Source organism: Lethenteron reissneri, unplaced genomic scaffold (genome assembly GCF_015708825.2).
Source record: "Lethenteron reissneri isolate LAM-NWPU_2019-01 unplaced genomic scaffold, ASM1570882v1 scaffold_669, whole genome shotgun sequence".
NCBI classification, from domain to species: domain Eukaryota; kingdom Metazoa; phylum Chordata; class Hyperoartia; order Petromyzontiformes; family Petromyzontidae; genus Lethenteron; species Lethenteron reissneri.
Genome location: NW_026892191.1, coordinates 3197 through 9853, shown reverse-complemented (window position 1 = coordinate 9853; position 6657 = coordinate 3197).

Genomic DNA, 6657 nt, shown 5'->3' with positions numbered 1-6657 from the left:
AATGTAAATCCGGTTAATCCGTTTCTGACCTTTTTTTTTTGGTTTTTGAAGCACAAAAATATAAACAAATGACAATACACATTAGTACTGTACAGTATAGTAATGTATAAAGAGAGAACACTAACCTTGCTTGAGATGACTTCTGGCATGGAGGAAGGCAAGTGGAAGGCGGGTGGGAGACAGTAAGCACTCAAACGGGTGAACTGTACATTACAGTAAGTACAGTATTGTACAGTACAGTAGTACTGTACTGTATGTGCTAAAAAGCACACCAAAAATCTAAAAGTCACTGAAAGTGTCTTCACAGTACTCACAGTACTTCTTTCTGTGTCTCTGCTTCTCTCCACGATCTTCCTACAGGAAGTCACGACCATGTGACAGCCTGGAATTAGCATAAAAATGGCCGCGGCTCCTGTTCGTGAACCGAAGCGGAGTTCGTGAACCGGAGCATATTTTTATGAAATTTTCTGTTCGTGAACCGAGTTGTTCGTGAACAGAAGCGTTCGTGAACCGAGGTATCACTGTACAGCTTAAACCGTCAGTCAACTATTGTTTGAATATGCATAGATTCAAGCTCCTGGCAAGAAATAAAGGGTATGAATTCGCTTTCACCGCAGTGTTGCAGAAAGCACTTTCCGTCTTTCCGTAGAGTATACCATTGAAATTAATACAATATAAATACGTGAAAATAATGTTGCCATTTGTCAATCCAGTGTTGGATGAAACCGCTCAAACCCACGCTGTGATGGTCATTGGTGATCACTACACTTGGTCAACGGGGGTTTGCGAAGGACTTGTTCAGATCTCACTCGCCACTCGTGTTTAACTGTGCTTGGGAATACAACTCAGGTCAGACTCGAGACTTTATTTCACCTGATATGAGGCTTATTGGCGAATACAGGACATGGCGGCAGGAATGTGCAAATGTAGTGGGTTGATTGACTAGAAGAGAGCTTTACTCTTTGGTTCTTTCGGTAAAGTCACGTTTCGACTGCAACACAAGCAGTCGTCATCAGGTGTGAAATCCACAGCAAGAAAATAGGAAAAAAGTTAGGAAAAATTAACCCGTAAAAACAAAGTTTTTCACTATAAATCCTTTATGTGCGTGGCGGCTAGAGTTCTCTCATCCTCTGGCTTGAGATGGCTGCCACCTATGGGTCAGATGATTGTCTGCCACCATTAAGCAATTGGTAATTAAATATTTATTTATTTTTCCCTAAACAGTGTAAAATTTTGGAAAAAAAATTTTCACGAACATTAATTGTCTCGCACAACGAGTCTGTGTGCAAAATGTCAGCTCGATTGGATCACGGGAAGTGGGTTAAAAAACGACCGAAAGATTTGCACGGTCGTAAGCGCGCAAGCAAGCGAACTTAATATAAAGGATTTAAAAACAACCGCCACTTTTTTCAAACTTTCCTGCTGTGGATTTCACACCTGATGACGATTGCTTGTGTTGCAGTCGAAACGTCGTGAGGATTTTTATTGTTTTATATTTTTGTTATTTTATTATTTCCCTTCAACGTGACTTTACCGAAAGAACCAAGATTATGAATCCATACTCTTTAGTTCTTTCGGTAAAGTCACGTAGGAATAAAATAAAAGTGTACGACGTTTCGATCACAACACAAGCAGTCGTCCCCAGTACTGCTGTATGGTGTCCATACATTTTGAGGTTTTTAAAATATAAATTGTATTTGACGACCCGTGCCACTGTTTGCAAGTGTGACTACTGTTGTATCTCCAGGTTAAACTAAATAAAATACCGCCACCCATTAATAAACAGAACAGCGCTGCAAACACAACCTAAACACACACCCACAAGATACTAAACATCTTCTTGGTTCTTTCGGTAAAGTCACGTAGAAGGAAAATAATAAAAATAAAACATAGTAAAATATAATTCTCACGACGTTTCGGCCACAACACAAGCAGCCGTCCTCAGGTGAAGAACAGACGCTGTCTTTCCGACAGACCTGTCTTCACCTGAGGACGGCTGCTTGCGTTGTGGCCGAAACGTCGTGAGAATATTATTTTATTGTTTAATTTTTATTATTTTATTATTTTCCTTCTACGTGATGACTTTACCGAAAGAACCAACAATATGAATCCCTGCAGTCACGAAATAAGCTTTAAATCGAAAAAAAGATACTAAACATTTACGTGTTTTTATTGTTACAAGTTTGCCCCGCTGCGTAAAAACAAACAAAATTCCTCTCGCGTGCGCTTCAGAGAAGGCCGAAGCCCCAACCCCGCACCCCCCCGCCTTGCCTGGAAGCCCCTGCCGAGGGAGACGCACCCAAGGCGGCCGAGCTCCGCCCACTCACGGGGGGGGGGGGGGGGTGGAAAGGCCGTTCTTCTCGAGTAGTCGTGACGACATTCGCCTTTCAACACTGTTATTATTGTTGTTGTTGTTGTTTGTGCGCGGGCGTTGTTTGCGGCTCGTCTAAACAACTCTGTGCAGGGTGGCGTCGAGTTTCGCCTGAGGCTTGACGAACCGCGAATTGCGTGCGTCCATCGGTGAACGCGTTGGAAAAGGAGCTCGCTGATTGGCCCAATTTGGCAGCCAATGGGCGCGCAGGAATCGTGAGCACGTAAATGACGTCACGCACCGGGGGGGAGGGGCGGGGTTTGAGAAATGTGACGTCACGCACCCGGGGGGAGGGGCGGGGTTTGAGAAATGTGACGTCACGCACCCGGGGGGGGAGGGGCGGAGTTTGAGAAATGTGACGTCACGCACCCGGGGGGGGAGGGGCGGAGTTTGAGAAATGTGACGTCACGCACATCAAAATTCGCAACTTTAAATAAATGTTAATTAAATAGAAGCGTTATAACAGAAATTTTTTTAAAATAAATTTTCATTATTAACTGTTTTATTATTTTAATTTGCTAAGGTCACCTTTTATTTATTCCACGAAGGAACATTTTTCTTCTCCATGGGAGAATTGAGAAGCATACATTTAGTAATTTTTTTGAATGATTGTTACTAAACATTTTGATTCTAATGATTCTAGCAGGGCTTTTCATTCTGTGAAATGAATATATGATTCTTATAGTTGTACTCTCCATTTAGCTTCGTTCTACTACAAAGTTTCAAGTATTTTTAATAGTTAAAATAGCTTTAAATATTTTATAATTATAAGAGCATTTCAATATATCAGTCTGAACATCTGCAGTTTTAGTTAGAAGTTGAATCTTTTCAAGCGAATTTTATGCAAAATTTCAGCTTTCCAACGCCTCCTTTTAATGTATGGTGTCTCCTACAACATCAGAGTGCAGCGCCACATTGAATACGCACTACAATGACAACAGTCTAAAGCGATTTGAAGCTTGTTTCATTTTCAAAATCGAAATATGGTTTTGGGGGGGGGGGGGGGCAGAGCTTTGTGACGTCATATTTGAGGGGGGGTCCAAAATTGCGTGACGTCATTTATGGACGGTCCCAAAGTGCTCGTTTTTGTCAAGACAGGCACAGTGAGCCCACTAGGGGGCGCTGGGCGCCACCCCAACAAGCTGCTGGAAATGAGAAATTATTTTTCGAATAAAAAATACTTTTCTCTTCTTGGTTCTTTCGGTAAAGTCGTCACGTGGAAGGGAAATAATAAAATAATAAAAATAAAACATAATACAATAATCTTCTTGTTTCTTTCGGTAAAGTCGTCACGTAGAAGGGAAATAATAAAATAATAAAAATAAAACATTATAAAATAATGTTCTTGGTTCTTTCGGTAAAGTCACGTAGAAGGGAAGTAATAAAATAATAAAAATAAAACTTAACAAATAATCTTCTTGGTTCTTTCGGTAAAGTCACCACGTAGAAGGGAAGTAATAAAATAATAAAAATAAAACATAATAAAATAATCTTCTTGGTTCTTTCGGTAAAGTCGTCACGTAGAAGGGAAATAATAAAATGATAAAAATAAAACACAATAAAATAATTCTCACGACGTTTCGGCCACAACGCAAGCAGCCGTCCTCAGGTGGAGAACAGGTCTGTCGAGGAGACAGCGTCTGAATGAAACAGCACACGGGCTTGGAGCGTCTATATAAGCTGGGTTGATATGCAAATTCTTTTGTCAAGACGCCCTTCCCCCCCCCTTCCAACCCAGCTTATATAGACGCTCCAAGCTCGTGTGCTGTTTCATTCAGACGCTGTCTTCTCGACAGACCTGTTCTCCACCTGAAGACGGCTGCTTGCGTTGTGGCCGAAACGTCGTGAGAATTATTTTATTGTGTTTTATTTTTATCATTTTATTTCTTCCCTTCTACGTGACGACTTTACCGAAAGAACCAAGAAGATGAATGTATGTTTGTTCTGTTCTGTATATACATGAACACAGTGCAACATTCAAGGCATTACACGGGACAAGATCCTCATTTGCCAGTAAGTTGAGTTGTGCGCCTTTTGGCGTCTTCTGGTCCAACACCATGTGAGACTAGGCTCGAAGGAAAGCTGTCTCGGGTGTGGACCAATCAACTTCAAGGACAGTGCACATTATCAGAGTTATTTCTTTTGTTTGTATTTATGACTGCAGGTATTGCGGTCTATGCAAACATGACTCCTTGTAAAAAGGTGTCAGTTTTGTTGCCAGATAGAAGGGTAAAGAACCAATTCTCATATTTTTACTGGCAAATGAGGTTCCCATAGTGTAGAACCAAGAAGATGAATGTATGTTTGTTCTGTTCTGTATATACATGGACACAGTGCAACATTCAAGGCATTACACGGGACAAGATCCTCTAAATGCAATGGGTTTTATTCCGCTGTTTGGCTGTCACAAGCGGCCACGGAGTAACAAACGCAGCCACTCGTGAGCCCCGTATTGAGACCGCTTCGAATCCCGCCTTGGCACAGTAATGAACAATGTCACCCGATTCTATCAAACGTGGTGTCCAACGTTTTGCTCAACGTGCCGTTGTCAGGTGCTGCTAGCCCACATCATCGTCTGTTGTAGCGAGAATGTTGCATAGATTGTCGGAGTAACTCGCTGAACATCTTTGGGGGGAAAATGAATGAGTGGGTGAGTGAGTGAGCGGGTGAGTAAGCGGGTGAGTTAGTGGGTGAATGAGTGAGCGGGTGAGTGAGCGGGTGAGTGAGCGGGTGAGTAAGCGGGTGAGTGGGTGAGTGAGTGGGTCAGTGAGTAAGTGGGGGGGTGAGTGAGTGGGTGAGTGTGTGGGTCAGTGAGTAAGTGGGTGAGTGAGTGAGCGGGTGAGTAAGCGGGTGAGTTAGTGAGTGGGTGAGTGGGTCAGTGAGTAAGTGGGTAAGTGTGGGGGTGAGTGAGTGGGTGAGTGAGTGGGTAAGTGTGGGGGTGAGTGGGTGAGTAAGCGGGTGAGTTAGTGAGTGGGTGAGTGAGTGGGTCAGTGAGTAAGTGGGGGGGTGAGTGAGTGGGTGAGTGAGTGGGTGAATGGCTGGGTGAGTGAATCGATGAGTGGGTGGGTGGAGGAGTGAGTGGGTGAGTGAGTGTCTGGGTGAGTTAGTGGGTGGGTGAGTGAGTGCGTCAGTGAGTAAGCGGGTGAGTTAGTGAGTGGGTGAGTGAGTGGGTCAGTGAGTAAGTGGGTAGGTGTGGGGGTGAGTCAGTGGGTGAGTAAGCGGGTGAGTTAGTGAGTGAGTGAGTGGGTCAATGAGTAAGTGGGTAAGTGTGGGGGTGAGTGAGTGTGTGATTGGCTGGGTGAGTGAATCGATGAGTGGGTGGGTGGAGGAGTGAGTGGGTGAGTGTCTGGGTGAGTTAGTGAGTGGGTGAGTGAGTGGCTCAGTAAGTAAGTGGGTAAGTGTGGGGGTGAGTGAGTGTCTGGGTGAGTGGGTCAGTGAGTAAGTGGGTAAGTGTTGAGGTGAGTGAGTGGGTGAGTGTGTGTGTGAATGGCTGGGTGAGTGAATCGATGAGTGGGTGGGTGGAGGAGTGAGTGGGTGAGTGAGTGTCTGGGTGAGTTAGTGGGTGAGTGAGTGAGTGGGTCAGTGAGTGAGTGGGTAAGTGTGGGGGTGAGTGAGTGGGTGAGTGTGTGGGTGAATGGCTGTGTGTGTGAATCGATGAGTGGGTGGGTGGAGGAGTGAATGGGTGAGTAAGCGGGTGAGTTAGTGAGTGGGTGAGTGGGTCAGTGAGTAAGTGGGTAAGTGTGGGGGTGAGTGAGTGGGTGAGTGTGTGGGTGAATGGCTGTGTGTGTGAATCAATGAGTGGGTGGAGGAGTGAGTGGGTGAGTAAGCGGGTGAGTTAGTGAGTGGGTGAGTGAGTGGGTCAGTGAGTAAGTGGGTAAGTGTGGGGGTGAGTGAGTGGGTGAGTGTGTGGGTGAATGGCTGGGTGAGTGAATTGATGAGTGGGTGGGTGGAGGAGTGAGTGGGTGAGTAAGCGGGTGAGTTAGTGAGTGGGTGAGTGGGTGGGTGGGTGGGTGAGTGGGTGAGTAAGTGGGTAAGTGAGTGGGTGAGTGAGTGGGTGTGTGTGTGAATGGCTGGGTGAGTGAATCGATGAGTGAGTGGGTGGAGGAGTGAGTGGGTGAGTAAGCGGGTGAGTTAGTGAGTGGGTGAGTGAGTGGGTCAGTGAGTAAGTGGGTAGGTGTGGGGGTGAGTGAGTGGGTGAGTGTGTGTGTGAATGGCTGGGTGAGTGAATCGATGAGTGGGTGGGTGGAGGAGTGAGTAGGTGAGTGAGTGTCTGGGTGAGTTAGTGA